Raw genomic sequence first — 16,949 nt, forward strand, 5'->3', positions numbered from 1 at the left:
CTATTTTTTTTAAGAAGCAAGAAAATAAGTTAAACCCAGTAGCAGTAAATGAATGAATGTGTTATAAAATTTTAAAACCGATAGCTGAACTAGGGAAACATTTTTGGAGCTTTTCTTTCACAATTTTCACCACAGGGATTTTTACGGAAAAAGTGCCATTTTCGTGGCAGTCTCTGATGTCTCTCTTCCCCGTAGAGAACAGACGCACTTATCTCCCACTGTTGTAAACCCTTGTACGGAGTCGGTTAAAACTCTGCATCGTCATCCCTGGCTTGAAGTACATCTCCTTCAAGAGACCATGGATTCCCTGAAGTAAAGGAACATCTCTCCTTTCTTCAAGCTTGAATGACTGCTACTTAGCAATTCGTACATATGAGATACAGAAGAAAGAACGATTACATAAATGAGTGAATTTTGCATCACAGAACCATGTTACATAATGCAATGTACACACACACACACACACCCACACACATTTTTGTATATATAGATACACAAAAATGAAGTCTAAAGTCTAATGGGCCAAAACAAAACAAATAACAACCAACTTAGTTTGTAGCTTTCCTTTTTATCTGATGTTAATTTCTTTCTCCAGTAAGCAATTAGTAGGTGAAAGGTAAACGTTAAATCCCCATTAATAGCAACGCATCATACAGAAAGACCACCATTCAAGCAAAAGTGCCTTCCTGGTCAACTGGAGTTTTCTCTCAAATATTCATAAACTGAGAGGCAATAAGAGGAATCCCATCCAGAGTAATTCAGGGAGTCTCATCTGGAGGAAATCTCTGTCAAGACGCAGTGTGCAAACTGTTACCTTTAGAACAGATAAATAATGAAGTTCTACTGCACAGCCCAGAGAAGTGTATCCTGTCTCTTGGGTTAGAACACGATGGAAGATTGATAGCATGGAAAAAAAAAAAAAGAATGTGTATGCATATGTGTGTGTGTGGGGGGGCTGGGTCACTTTGCTGTACAGCAGAAATTGAAGGAACCCTATAAATGAACTATAATAAAAAATTTTTTTAAAAAGATGCAATGACAAGGTCTGTTTGAGCTAAGTCCACATATTTTAGAACATGTTGCCTTCATTTATCAAAGGCCAAAATAGTGAACCCCAAATGAAATCCATGAGGGTTTTTTCCCTGAATGGAACATTCCAGTTTGGTGCAGTTCATCAATTCTTTTCCATCTTGTTTTTACTACTGTTTTTGTTTTTTTTTTTTTTTTCTTTTTCTGAGGGCCCCATTTCTTTCTGTTATTTCTCTCCATGCCCGGTAACCCCAGGTTTCTTTCGATGGAGTGTGTTGGCCATGATCAGGGTCTGAGGCTCAGGCTGGTCTTCACTTCAGGGTTTAAAGCACCGTTTTATGGGCCAGATCAAAGGTTGTTTTTCTTTTGTGAAATCTTGCTAAGAGAAAAACCCCAACACACCATTTAAGGAGCTTCACGTTGAGAGGAGTCTGCATAATGGACTCTCTTGTTTCTTCCCTCTTAGGGGGCAGAGCAGGTTCCATGACGACGACAACTGCAGTTTTATCCTCTGCTCCAAGGTTGCTGGACCGGGAAAGAATCTGGTGGCCTGAAAGCTGGATGAAAAGTGGCAGCTTGGGAATATCCTGTCCCTGGAGAAGAGGTTCAGGGAGCATCGTCTGTTTAGCTCTGATAACACTTCAGTGGAGCGCATCTCAGCAGAAGCAAAACACGGGTAAGTGACACTGAAGTGAACCCTTACTTTGAATGTTTTTCCACCGGGAAGGGGGACAGACGGGGGAGGGAAGGGAATGGATGGTTCCTCCCTCCATGTGTGTCTTGAACATCATCCAGTTGATGGGAGTGGGAGGTCAAGTGAGAACGTAAGGCAGTCGCAGGATAGAACCCCAGCCTAACAAAGGACTTTCAAGCATTTCTACTCTACCCAGTTACTGGCAGGTGAAATCACCCTGTAATATTTTGGCAAGCCGGTACCTGGCACCTAGTTATAACAGACAGCAAATAGGACAATACACTCAGAGTGTGGCTGTCACTGTCCTCAGAAGGATGCATTGTTCTCAGGATGACCCTGTCAGCTCTTAGAGATCTACATGTTTTGACCGTGAGTATGACTTTCCCAATCTTATGCACTGTATGCTGATATGGTTAGACCACTGGTCAGAACGCAAAGATACAAAGACACACCTTCGGTCTTTAGGGCTCATGATTCTAGGAAGGTTTATTTGTTTATTGAGCAAGAAGAGCTCAAGATGAGGTGGGAAAAAAACCCAAATGGTCTGCAAGCCCTTTCGCTGCCCAAACATCATGGCCAGTACTTCTGGCCCTGGAGCTGGGATCCTTTTGTTCAATAGTCATTACTAAGCTCTCAGTCTGCACCAGGCATTGTTTCCCCTTAGAGGTCAAGGTGAGAGTTTTTGTCCTAATCCTGTGATTGCTTTGAAATACATATTTTGAAATAGACTGAAATTGAGAGACCATTTTTTTTCTTTTTAAACACTACTTTAGTGGTGTTTTCAGGTGGCTCTCCTGCTTCCCCTAGTCACGATTCTTCTTACATTTTCTGCCCAAGAGATGGAGGAGTGGAGTTCTGCTCTACATCAAGGAGATAATTGGCACTCAACTAAAAAATGATATGGTGAACCACAGGAGTGCTCAGAAAATGTAATTATTAAGGCGGAGATGAATGGCAGGGTTTTCAGCCGCAGAACTGCTTGAAGCACCTTGGGAAAGGAGAGCTAGAATTTCTTTTTCTCTTTTCTTTTTAGGGCCACACCTGCGGTATATGGAAGTTCCCAGGCTAGGGGCTGAATCAGAGCTGCAACTGCCAGTCTACACCACAGCCACAGCAATGCCAGATCCGAGCTGCATCTGTGACCTATGCCACAGCTCACAGCAATTGCCAGATCCTTAACCCACTGAGCAAAGCCAGGGATCGAACCTGTATCCTCATGGATACTAGTTGGGTCCTTAACCTGCTGAGTCACAATGGGAACCCCTAGAATTTCTTATCTTCCCTTTATTTTAGCATTCAGACTTCTCCCTCCTGGCTCCTAAAACCAACCCAAGCTCCTTTCTGCTCCATAGATTGCCGTTGACTAAGCATGGTATAAATGATCCTCTCCAGTGTAAGTAACATTGGAGATGCCAAACTTAGAGAGGCATTAAACCACATGGAACATTTGTATCAGAGCCAAGAGTAGAACTCAGGTCCTCTGTCAGCACTACCTGCTATAATAGCACCATTCAAAGACCCTCCGAAAACATACACCAAAAAGACTCCTGCATCGCTTGCTGACACCAAAGAATTTTAAGTTTAAGAAATGCTTCTGGGAGTTCCCGTCGTGGCGCAGTGGTTAATGAATCCGACTAGGAACCATGAGGTTGCGGGGTCGGTCCCTGCCCTTGCTCAGTGGGTTAACGATCCGGCGTTGCCGTGAGCTGTGGTGTAGGTTGCAGACGCGGCTCGGATCCCGCGTTGCTGTGGCTCTGACGTAGGCCGGTGGCTACAGCTCTGATTCAACCCCTAGCCTGGGAACCTCCATATGCCGCGGAAGCGGCCCAAGAGATAGCAACAACAACAACAACAAACAACAACAACAAAAAAAAAGACAAAAGACAAAAAGACAAAAAAAAAAAAAAAAAAAAGGAAATGCTTCTTAGCTGGAAAGAGGCTCACTACTCTTGATTTCTCCCCCCACATGAACTAGGCCCTCTGTGGCCTGAAGGAACTCCTTCTTAAATGTGTTAGGAGGTTCTGTTCATATTTCAACCCAGAGGTGACAGTGGCAGATGGTCAGTGCCCTTCTGTTGGCATCACAATGCCTAAATTACCATGTGATGATGGAGCCCACTGTGAGGCCTGTGGCCACTGTTCCTTGAGACAAATGGGCTACTTTTCAGGGGACCCAGAATGAAGGAGGGGCAGTGGAAGCAGTTCCCCCTGAATGCAGGTCATACATGAGTGTGTGGTTTGCAGAGACTTTAAAAACAAGGCTAAAATCCACTGAAAGTGGATCTGCTCTTCATTATCTCCATGGGCTGGGGATTCTGAACAATATCAGTGATAAAGTATGCTTTCCTGAAAAAAAAAAAAATCTGTTCCCATCTATACTTGGTATAGGATAATTGCTGAAGTTACTGTTGATTTTATGTATAAAAATATCTTGGTAACCTTCAAATTAGCATGCCTCGATTATGCATTCTTTAATAAACACAGCATTTTACATGGAAGTGAACACAGAGAATCCACCTTCCCAGCTGGCCCCCACCACACCAACTGAACAGCTCATGTTCCTTTCAGGAGTTTGTGGCTGGGCTTTTGGAACTGATCACTCATGCCTCCATGACAGCGCCTGTGTTCATGCCCTATGGTACGACGCATTCCTGTGATTAAACAGTAGGTTCAAAACAAAAAAATGATCAAACAATGGTAGTGGATTAGTCAGCTCTGGTTACCATAACAAAACAGCACAGACAAAGTGGCTTAAACACAGAATTAATTTTCTCGCAGTTCTGGAGGCTAGAAGTACAAGTGCCAAGTGTCAGCAGGGTTGGTTTCTAGAGAGGCCTCCCTTCTCGGCTTGCAGACAGCCACCTTCTTCCCTGTGCCCTCACATGCCCTTCCTCTGAGCACAAAGGAAGAGAGATATTTCTGGTGTCTCTTCCGCTTCTTAGAAGAACAGCAATCCCATAAGATCAGGGCCCTACCCTAATGACCTTATTTAATCTTAGCCACCTCCTTAAAGACCCAATCTCCAAAAAAGTCACTCTGAGGATTAGGGTGCAACATATGAAGGTGGGGGAAAACAATTCACAACAGATACTGAACATAAAGTACAAGCAGCAGAACCTCAGTCACTTTAATTCTGTCATTCCCTGTGACCATGCAGCACTTTTGTGTCCTAAAATTTTAAACAGAGAAACAGATCACACAGTGCCAGGCATCATATTTTTGTTTGCTAAATGCAAATTTTAGCTCATGCCTGAAATATTTTACTTCTTTGGAATAATACCTTTAATATTAAAATTTGAAAAGAAATGATTATTTATATAATTGTGCTTTACTTGTTATTAAATGGAAATGTATTGCTCATTGTTGCAATAAATATAGAGATATGCTGTTCCCGTTTTCCAAAAAATACTTTCATTTAATTAAAAAGCTTTAATCCGTTACTTGCATACTTTCTTGTGAAGTTTTATCTTTTGACTGGCTTGATTATATATTCAATGGACAAGCAAAGACTCTGTATTGTGTTTGTTTCTTCTTTTTTACTTTTTAGGGCTGCACCTTCGGCATATAGAGTTTCCCTGGTGAGGGGTTGAATCAGGGCTGCAGCTGCTGGCCTGTGCTACAACCACAGCAATGCCAGATCCGAGCTGCCTCTGTGACCTACACTGCAGCTTGTGGCAATGCGGGATCCTTAACCCACTGAGTGAGGCCAGGGATTGAACCTGTATCTTCACGGATACTAATTGGTTTTTTAACCCACTGAGCCACAATAGGAACTCCTTCACTATGTTTCTTTACTAGGCATTTTTACATTTCATTTCGTGATTATGGTTGAATATAAGTTTTTCATTAGATATCAAATAATCATGGAAAACCAGTAAGGAGAGGTTCTTGATCCCAAAGACCAGAAAGTAAAACGGAACAAAACTAAGCAAATCACCCTGTTGAGATCCTAAGCTCGCAAATTAACCTAGATCCACTTTCTCTCCAGAAATGAGACCTGGCCCTTTCCTAATAATGTGGGGCTGGAGAAAGGGAATATACAGATCCACTCCCTCCAGCCAGGACTCACTCTCAGTTTCCTGCTTTGAACCTCTCCACCCCATCAAAGGCGTGGAGTGCTTCCCACGGGTAGCCTAGCACTCGGGGCCAAGCCAGAGCCACTCAGTCCACCAGCTCTTGATCACCCCCTTTTGCCTAGAGTGTGTACCCCAACAACCAACGCTGCCCTCAGGAGGATGGACCTCGAAAGAGCCCTCAAGGACCTTGGAAATGGGCTTGTGCAGGGGACCACCTACTAGGGTCTTGGTGACAGAGCTTCAGGTTGGCACTTCCCCTTGGCCCTGTGGCCTCTTCACCCCTGAGGAGAGGCAAAGCCAAAGCAGGGTGCCGAGGTGGCCAAGCTGCCTGTCCAAATCTAAGGGAGGAACCATTGTGATCAACTTTGCCCACTGGTGGATGGGACTTGGCTTTGGAAATGTGAGCTATGCAAAATGCATTTTGCAAAATTTTCTCCTCACTGGCTCCTTGGCTGCTCCATAGAGCATGGATTTTAGACATCAGGTCCTTTACTCAAGATCCTTGGAACTGTCACAGGAGAGCCTTCGAAAGTCCTCCTGCCCTTTGGTTTTCCATCTAAGAGCAGAACCTTACCGGTTTACTCCTGGGCTCTGAAACAGTGAGTTGGGAGCCCCGTAGACCAAAGGTCAACTTTTAAACACTTTTCTCAGAGTTAAATACAGCATTGTTTCTTGTGAGGGCCAACATTACTTGATGATAAACAAAGACCATTCTTTAAATATCTTTCATTGAATATATTTGCTTCCACATTTATATCAATATATATTTGTGTGTGTGTGTGTCTGTGTTTGTATCTTCGGCCCCCAGAAGTCCCACTGAGCGTGATTTGTTTTGACACCTCTTCTGAGTGAGACTTTTTTTCCCTCTTAAAGGTGTCATCAGAAGCTGTGAAAAGGTACAGCTTGGAGACTATAACATCCCCTAAGGGACTTCTCGGAGGTTCACACTTCATGTGCCAGACTCCCTTGTTTCAGGGTAAGTATTTGACATGCTTTGTTACCTGATTAAACCTGCATGTGTTTCGTTCTGGCTTATTACTGTCTGAGGCACTGTGTTGTGAAATGAAAATTACTGGCATTTGCCTGCCAAATGCAGTGATTCAGAGAATTGTGAATTAGGATTCTTTAATTACAGAGATCGGCGCCTGATAGGTTAATTTCAAAAGCGGAGTTAACTACATGTGCTCTATTTATTTTCAAACTAATTCTATTGAATTACATTTCATTTAAAAGGCCTTCTTGGTCCCCTATTAATAAACAAGGAAGAATAAACATGATACTTTGTCAAGCTCAATCTCATTTCACCTGGGCTAGAGAATGAAGAAGAAAATTACATTTTCATAAAATAGAATTCAAACACCAGTGATTTTTAAGGGCCATTGCTTTAATAGCACTCTTATTTGGTATTATTATTCTGTACCATTTTTATACTAAATTTAAGTCAAAAATATTTAGCTTCATGACACTGGGTGAATTTAGGAATAAGTAAAACAAGGTGATTTATGGGGAAAGGATAGGAGCATCTGTTTTAGGCTCACATTGCTTTCTGTATTTTGCATTAATGTTTAGATTTTGAAGAAATTCCTATAAACGATATCTAATTTTTATTTTATAGACCATTTTGTTATCGTTAATAGATGTTCAGTTGAAACAACAGTAGTAATTGGGTGCTACGCAGTCTGTGAAGGCAGTTTCTTTAGAAGATTAAACATGTTGAGTCACAGCCTGAGGACCTGAAATCTAAGCATTTATTTTGAAAGGGTATATCCATTATAGTTATTTAAAGTGTTTTTCTTTTATTAAAAGCAAGGCATGCATATCATAGTAATTTTTAAAAGATCCAGAAAGCAGAGCCCCAAATAAAAAGTATAAGTCTCCTTCCATCTCCATTACCCAGAATCACAGGCTGTTACCAGCTGCAGAATTTATTGCCTCCAGGACTGGTCTTCTATTTTATATGAGAAGCTTCTCTTCTTTTCAAGAACTGTGACTTTCTTTAGCATGAATGCCCCTCTATTCCATTAATGTCCTATTTCCTAGGATCCTCCTCAGAAGCAAAGCATCCTGGATGCCTCTCATGTATGCTCCTGGACATTCCATTATCTAGGTTATTATTTAAATGACTTTCAAGAGAGCTCCCAAATGCCAATAACGTCTGCATTTAAATAACATGTAAACATGAAAATGCTGTAGGTCAAGTACAGGTTGTTTCTCCTTTTGGAAATTTTATGCAACCCATCTGGATGACACTTCCTTTGGAAAATGGTTCAGAAATGGTGTTTCCCTCATTGCCTCTGTCCTTCTTCCACTGTGCATACGTTCCTTGGCCCCAGACTATGTACACATACAGGGAGATAGAGCAAAATGGATAGGAAAACCTTGTTATAAAGAAAAGACAGAAACTTTGGAGGTAAGGACAGACATTCCTGCTGAAGGAGCTGAGGGTACAGTCTCTGCTTTGGTGCGTGGTCAGTGAGGCTGGAGCAGGAGGGAGAGGACGAGGTCCCTTCACTTCCAGGATGAAGAGTTACACCTCTCTACATGGGCGCTGAGGGCTCACGGAGGTTTTGCAGTGGGAGAGCAGAGAGCGGGCCCTGGCCCTGCCAGGGCAAAATCAAGGACACAGCCTATTCCTAACTCTGCCCCCACCTGAGGGTTCGTGGTGCCTGGGGTCGGGGGAGGGTGTCCTGGCAGGGTTGTATGGGTGTTTCTCAAGTCAGTAGGGTATACTGGTAGGAGAGATGCTCAAAGAACTCTTTCTACCGTCCCCATCTGTGCCCTCACTCCTCTGCTTCCCAGTCTGTAGCCTTCTCCAGCCTAGTCACAATTATTAACCCCAGAGCTGTTTCTCCTTCTGAATCTGGAAGATGACTCATACCTAGAGCCTTCCGGGAGACACACTGACCTCTCACAGTGAAGATGTGCAGAGCAAACATCTTTGTTTTTGTTTGTTTGTTTGTTTTTATGTTTTTAACATTTTTTTAGGTTTTCTCTTTTTTTAAAATTAAATTATAGTTGATTTACAGTGTTGTGCCAATTTCTCCTGTACAGCACAGTGACCCAATCATACATACACACACATTCTTTTTCTCACAGTATCTTCCATCATTTTCTCTCCCAAGAGATTGGATATAGTTCCCTGTGCTATGGACCTCATTGCTCATCCGTTCCAAATGTAATGGTTTGCATCTACTAACCCCAAACTCCTCGTCCATCCCACTCCCTCCCTCCTCTCCCTTGGCAACCACAAGTCTGCTCTTTATGTCTGTGGGCCTGTTTCTGTTTTGTAGATAGGTTCATTTGCGCCATATTTTAGATTCTGCATATGTGATGTCATATAGTGTTTGTCTTTCTTTTTCTGATTTCCTTCACTTAGTACTATAATCTCTAGGTTGCACCCATGTTGCTGTAAATGGCATTATGTTGTTCTTTTTTATGTCTGAGTGGTATTCCACTGTGTGTGTGTATTATATATCACACAGCTTCTTAATCCATTCATCTGTCAATGGACATTTAGGTTGTTTCCATATCTTGGCTATTGTGAATAGTGCTGCTATGAACACAGGGGTGCATGTATCCTTTTGAATTGTAATTTTATCCAGATACATGCCCAGGAATGAGATTTCTGGGTCATATGGAGGCTGCCTTCCAAACCCACAGGATCAGCAGGAGTCTGACTGTAGCCCAGGTGGCCTGTGGAAGCCAGAGGAGACCTTACAGAAAGCAAGGCTCCTTTGCTGCCTCCATTTTTTAATTTTCTCTTCTGCTCAAAGTTAATTGCAGAAATCAAATGAATCCGTACAGATATTTATTTATGTTCCAGAGATATTTATTGCCACTTTATGAATTATGGCCAAAAATGGAAAACAACCCTAAATTTCTAACAATGAGGGACTGGTTAAATCAACTATGGTATATCCATGCAATGTTTTACCATGTGGCCATTGTAAACGATGGAGAAAAGAATATATACTGAGATGGTACAATGGTCTTGATTTCTATTTTTGGGGGGGGCACACTAGTGGCATATGGAGGTTCCCAGGCTAGGGGTCCAATCAGAGCTGTAGCCGCCGGCCTACACCACAGCCACAGCAACACAGGATCCAAGCCGTATCTACAACCTATACCACAGCTCATGGCAACGCTGGATCCTTAACCCACAGATCGAGGCCAGGGATCGAACCCACAACCTCATGGTTCCTAGTCAGGTTCGTTAACCACTGAGCCACAATGGGAACTTTGGTCTTGATTTCTAAATGCTAGAACTATGCATGACTTTCTGCTTCTTTCAGCTTATATGCATCTCCTACCTTTTCTGTAGTGCATGTACATGTTTTAATAAAAAGGAATTCTATTTTTAAAAATCAGCAACATTTTTTTTTCTGTATTTTGAGGTCCAAACGCTCTGGGATCCAATATCATTTAAAGGCATTATAAATTGAGAAAATGCTTAAAGCATAATTTACCTAAGGAATCAAGTGTATGGATCTGACCAGCTCAAAGCTATAATTTCAACGTGTTCCTGGAGACACGGTAAAGCCTCAAGAGTAAAATTTAAGCTGTGGCATCATGCATCAAATCCCCTGACACACAGGTTTCATTTAGGCAAGGTTGTTCAGATATCATAATTTTTGTTACTGAACTTGTAATTTAACAAATTGTTTTCTCTTTCTCAAGTCGGGCATTTAATAGTTACAAATAGAACATGAAACAGTAGACTTTTTTTTTAACCTCCCACACAATTATTAGTTACTGTGTATCATCTATGGTCATTGGTCGCACTAACCCAGCAATGCACACACAAGTATAACAGTTTTGTTCAGGTTATCATTCTGAAAATAAATTTGATTTAAAAGTTATGTTGATTGGAGTCCCCGTCATGGCGCAGTGGTTAACGAATCCGACTAGGAACCATGAGGTTGCGGGTTCGATCCCTGCCCTTGCTCAGTGGGTTTAACCATCCGGCGTTGCCGTGAGCTGTGGTGTAGGTTGCAGACAAGGCTCGGATCCCACGTTGCTGTGGCTGTGGTGTAGGCTGGTGGCTACAGCTCCGATTGGACCCCTAGCCTGGGAACCTCCATATGCCGCAGGAGTGGCCCTAGAAAAGGCAAAAAGACAAAAAAAAAAAAAAAAAAGTAATGTTGATCAGCAACATGGAATATAATTTATATAAATGTAGTTGGAAAATGTCTTTTTAGAATTTGTGTATATTTGCTCTTATAAGCTTGAGCAAAATGTTTTTCTCGGTTTTGCCATGAACACTTCTCCTCTGGTTGTCAATGGAGACCTTACTCGCATCTCTGATGATTGATTCCCAAGCAGGCAGAACCACTCTAGCTGCCTGATGGATTCTTTTTTTTTTTTTTTTTTTTTTTTTTGTCTTTTGTCTTTTTGTCTTTTGTTGTTGTTGTTGTTATTGCTATTTCTTGGGCCGCTCCTGTGGCATATGGAGGTTCCCAGGCTAGGGGTTGAATCGGAGCTGTAGCCACCGGCCTACGCCAGAACCACCGCAACGCGGGATCCGAGCCGCGTCTGCAACCTATACCACAGCTCACGGCAACGCCGGATCGTTAACCCACTGAGCAAGGGCAGGGACCGAACGCGCAACCTCATGCTTCCTAGTCGGATTCGTTAACCACTGCGCCACGACGGGAACTCCCTGATGGATTCTTTAGAAACAGAGGCCAACACCTCTCATGCTTTCTCTTACTTTGAATGTTTACCCCTTTTTTTTATCTTTTATTCTTCCACACCTCCCATGTAAACTTCATTTTTCTCTTCCCCCTTGGTTGATGGTGTTTGCCAGTGGAACATACAGGTTTTTGCTTAGTATTTGGGGTCATTCAGGACTGCCAACGGCTATGATTTTCATTGACCCTTGCTCTATGAAAATCCTTTTGTGAAGGTACATAAAGAGAGTTTGGGGAGAAAGAGAAAAAGGGCACAAGCCCAGAACTTTGGGTATGATTTCTACAAAAAGAAGAGAACAATACAGCATGGGAAATCTACTCAATAGTTTGTATAACCTATATGAGAAAAAAGAATGGATATATTCATATGTATGACTGATTTACTTTGCTGTACTCCTGAAACTAAGACAACACTGTAAGTCAACTATACTCCAGCAAAATTAAGTCTAAAAACATAATCTATTCCCTAGAGAAAACAGACAAAAGAATGGATGGATAAGAAGGGAATACAAAGATACAGCGACATGTGCGTGCACATGCACACACACACACAAATACGTACAATCATATCATATACACTAAAATATTGTTTTAGCAACGTTTTGCATATACAAGAGAATCTGTGTGAGGCAATGGCAAGTTAGCTACAGAGCATAAAAACAAAGCCCCACGAGCCCGCTCCATGGAAACCTGAGCGCTGGCCGTGCCATCGTTTCCAGTCTTCCCATTCCCTACTTTGCCCCCTCGATGTAACCGCTATTTTAAATTCGAAGATGGTCATCCTCTCCATTCTCATTTGTTCGTCCTTATTGCTTAAGCCCATTACACGTGTCCCATATGAGTAGACTGTTTGATTCTGAATTTTATAAAACTGAAATCTAACTAGAAAAAAATAAAAAGAAACCAGTGAAAGGGCCAGGGGAGTATGTTTCTCTAAGACCTCACTCACATGGTGATGTTGTTCCCAGACGCCCAAAGAGATTTTCACTACTTCCCCTTCGTTGCGGAAGGGCAGGCTTAAAAGCGTGCTAATATCAGAAGTGTCGGAACAAGCATCATAAAAACCACTCTTTCTCACTGGAAAGGGAACATCAATTTCAGATTGGCAATTAAAAAAAATTATTACTTTAATTTCAGAGATGTCAGAATAAGCTTCATAAATATTCTTTCTTGTTGGGAAGGGGCATTTTATAAAGTGGAAACTCTGGGGTGGCCCAACTGAATATGCCCTGTAAAGAAACTATAGAGAATTTTAAAATAATGAGCAGATCTTACCTTCCAAGGGCCTGAGTTAATCCCTGGGATCCAGGGAGGCAGTTTTGGGGAAGTTGTATTAACACTTAAAAGCCACCTGGGTACCATATAATACGAGGAAGTAGCTGAGCTAATGGTACTTTTGAAAAGCATTTTACTTACTCTTTGGGTGTGAAGCTTCAACATAAGGAAACTCTGGCTCGGATATTTGCGGTTTTATAGTTGCCATCTGCAAGAAAGTCAAGGTGAAATATAGGCTTTATATAAAAATCCTCTTTACATGTCAACGTGCTTAATGGAGTCCTAATTGCAGTTAGGGAAACTGAGGTCTCTCTGAATAGATTTCAACTTGCCAGTCAGAGACAAGTACTGTGTGATATCACTTATATGTGGAATCTAAAAAGTTAAACATAAAAGAGAGTAGGACAGTGGTTATCAGGGAATGGGGTGGGAGGGATGAAGACTGTGGTAACTGAGGTTACAAATTTGTAACAAATAAGGAAGAAGCCCTGGAGATCTAATACACAGCATAGTGAATGCAGACAATAATACTGTGCTATATTATGTAATGTGATAAACATCACTGTATTGGCAATCATATTGCAAGATACAAGTGTATCAAAGTAACACACCTGTACACCTTAAACTTTTATAATGTGATGTGTCAAATGTATTCATTAAAAAAGACTTCACACAAATACCTTAAAAAAAAAAAAAAGCTTGAAAGCGTTTCTCATTTTGTTCACCTGTTCTGAATGTTTGTTAATTCCTTAACTCCAGATATTTGGATAACTCGACTTTATTTAAACAGCACTTTGCAATTTAAAACATAGCCCCGTTTGCAGCATGATACAATTTTGGCTCCAGAAATGAATGTAGTCTTGAAAATACCCTCCATCCCATAAACCCTTCCACTAAAGTGTAAGAAGCATATCTTTTTCTCTAATTCCTGGCCTCGTTTCAGGTTGTGAACATTTCCAAACACCTGCATGAATATCAGCAAGATCCAAATCTGCTTAAGGGGACTGCATGTTTTTGTCTTAAAAAAAAAAATCATGTTTTTACACCAAACAGTGATCCAAAGATCTGCTTCAGATATCATATATTCTTTCCAAAAAGGTCTTTCCTTCTTCTTTTCAAGGAATGATTAGGAAAAGATTGTGTGGTGAGCCTGATCGCAGAGCTCACGTTCATGCTGAAAGGAAAGAAGGTTTTGGCTAGCCCAGCTTAGTGGGAGGGATGAGGAAAGGGGAAAGTGGTTTTGGAACTGTTTGTAAGGGTGGGCCCATCTAACTTAATCTGATCTTGATCGTGTTCCATCAGACCGTCTCAAGAAGTTGGGAAAACTCCAAGGAGAACTGGAGTTGGAGGTCCAAAGGTTAGTGACATTTGAAAAGACCCAACTCTTTCACTTTTAATACTTACATTGTGTGATATTTACAATGTTGGTGAAGATTCTTGAGCATATTTGGAGTTCCATGAATATATAGTGTTGTTTTGAATATTACTCCTGTTAAACTGGGTCTTTTTAGACATCATAACAAACATGTCATTTTCTCCAAACTTGATGCTATTGGTTGACCATCAGTAGACCTGCACCCTAAATTTCCTCTCCAGAATTGGTGACAAATGCGTGTGAATCCTTTGCTCCCTCTTGTCTGACCCACTTAATCACCAAAGGCTTATATTTGCAAGAGGGAGTTGTGTATTTTGAAGTGAGACCTTGGACAAAGGTACTTAACTTTCCCGAATGTCAACATCTTCATCTGTTACATAAGAATAACTAATCATAATGTCTACCTCATAGATTTCTTCTAAATATTACATGAAAGAACGCAATGTAAAGCATTTAGCCCTGTTCTGGAATCAAGGAAGAATTTAAATATTCCGAAGAAAGTAGTAACTAACATTTATTAAGTGCTTATTATTTGCCGGGAAAGGTTCTAATCACTTTATGCATATTAATTCATTTCATACCATTATTACCTCATTTTACAAATGAGAGAATTAAGCCACTTATTAGACAGAAATTTATAAGATTAATAAATAATACTGCTTTCTTCTTTTCCCAGATTGGAAAAAAATTGAGAGATAGAGTAAGGCAGATGAAACTTTACATGGTATTTTTATTATTGATATAGTCAGTCAGAGACAATGACTTCAGACCTGCAGCCTGGCTAGTATTTTTTCCCAGAAGACAACTTTTCCTCCCACCTCTAAACACACTGGACAATTTCCGGTCTCCTTGGGAAGAGCAAGCAGGTTATTTCCTGCAGAAAAGAGAGCCGTCACAAGACTTCTCTCAGCAGGAAGTCAGGTCTGAATAAAGAGAAGGCAAACCTGAGCTGAGCACACCAGTTCCTTCCCTCAACTCCTCTGTCACACCATCCGCTCTCCTGTCAGGGGAATAAGGAGGAGAACCCAGGCTTTATTCTTTTTTTTTTTTTCCCCCGGGCTTTATTCTAATAAAAGCCCCACAGTATGAAGAATGGAAGCTCGGGTCTAAGAGGCTATCCAACTATCATCCCTGTCATCATTATTGTCCTTATTAAGATTCAATTTCTTTTACTTTCTTTTTTAAATAGCAAACCCACAGCACATGGACGTTTCCAGGCTGGGGGTCAAATTGGCGCTGTAGCTGCTGGCCTATGCCAAAGCCACAGCAACACCAGATCCAAGCTGTGTCTTCCACCTACACTGCAGCTCATGACAATGCTGGATCCGTAACCCACTAGGCAGGGCCAGGGATCGAACCCATGTCCTCTTGAATACTAGTTGGGTTTATTACCACTGAGCCACAACGGAAACTCCCAAGATTCATTTTCTTAAATAGATAGTAGAGTTTCAAAAATCTCTATTTCTACCAATTTGAGTAATTTGTATTTTTCTAGGAGCTTATTTATTTCATATAAATTTTCAACTTGGTTGGCATAAAGATGTTTATATAACCTCATTATCTTATGAATGTCTGTGAGATCATACAAAACTCCTTTATTTACTTCTTAATAAGGATAACTTATGTCCTCTCTTAATTCTTCTTGATCAGGGATTTGTACATATTCTTGGTCTTTTAAAAATTTATTTTTAAAATATTAGCTTTGTTGAATCTATTATATAGTACATATTTATCTTCTAATTCACTGATTTCTGTTCGTGTCTTTATTACTTCCTTCCTTCTACTTTATTTGGCTTTAACAGATCTAATTTTCTGAGACGGACACTTTCATCATTGAATTTTCAGCCTTTCTTTTCTACTCCATTTAAAAGCATAAATGTCTCTCTAGAATGGCTTCAGCTACAGACTACAAATTTTGATACACAGTATTCTCATTGTCATTCATTCGAAATATTTTTAAATTTTTTATTGTTATTTCCCCAATACATTTTTTGAGGATTAATTATATTTCTACTCATTTTAAGATGAGTTTCTGCAGTGAAACACCATTTTTTTGATTATTTTGAATTGTGAATTTAGGGTACATGCTTTTTTTCCAATGGCCACTTTAATATAATCATTTAATATATAAATACCAAAGATCATACATATATTTTTTCCTTTTTCTTTTTTGTTATTTCTCCAATACAATTTTTTTTCTACTGTACAGCATGGTGACACAGTTACACATACATGTATACATTCTTTTTTCTCACATTATCAGACTCCATCATAAGTGACTAGACATAGTCCCCAGTGCTACACAGCAGGATCTCATTGCTAATCCATTCCAAAGGCAATGGTTAACCCCAAGCTCCCCATCCACCCCTCTCCCTTCCCCTCCCCTTTGTCAACCACAAGTCCATTATCCAAGTCCATGATTTTCTTTTCTGTGGAAAGGTTCATTTGGCCATATATTAGATTCCAGATATAAGTGATAGCATATGGCATTTGGCTTTCTCTTTCTGACTTACTTCACTCAGTATGAGAGTCTCTAGTTCCATCCATGTTGCTGCAAATGGCATTATGTCTTTCTCTTTTATGGCTGAGTAGTATTCCATTGTGTATATATTACCACATCTTCCTAATCCAATCATCTGTCAATGGACATTTGGGTTGTTTCCATGTCTTGGCTATTGTGAATAGAGCTGCAATGAACATGCAGGTGCATGTGTCTTTTTCAAGGAAAGTTTTGTCCGGATAGATGCCCAAGAGTGAGAATATTGAGTCATATGATAGTTCTATGTATAGATTTCTAAGGTACCTCCATA

At 40.7% G+C, this 16,949-nt stretch overlaps 1 long non-coding RNA gene across 1 annotated transcript in view; it reads right to left on the reverse strand.

The window, feature by feature from the left end:
* LOC102159588 overlaps positions 1-16,949 on the reverse strand; it is a 225,532-nt gene that overhangs the window by 132,262 nt on the left and 76,321 nt on the right. Inside the window, exon 3 of the long non-coding RNA XR_002336533.1 lies at positions 12,906-12,972. This is a non-coding gene — a long non-coding RNA (uncharacterized LOC102159588). The remainder of the gene's footprint in view (positions 1-12,905; positions 12,973-16,949) is intronic.

Source organism: Sus scrofa, chromosome 11 (genome assembly GCF_000003025.6).
Source record: "Sus scrofa isolate TJ Tabasco breed Duroc chromosome 11, Sscrofa11.1, whole genome shotgun sequence".
Taxonomy (NCBI): Eukaryota; Metazoa; Chordata; class Mammalia; order Artiodactyla; family Suidae; genus Sus; species Sus scrofa.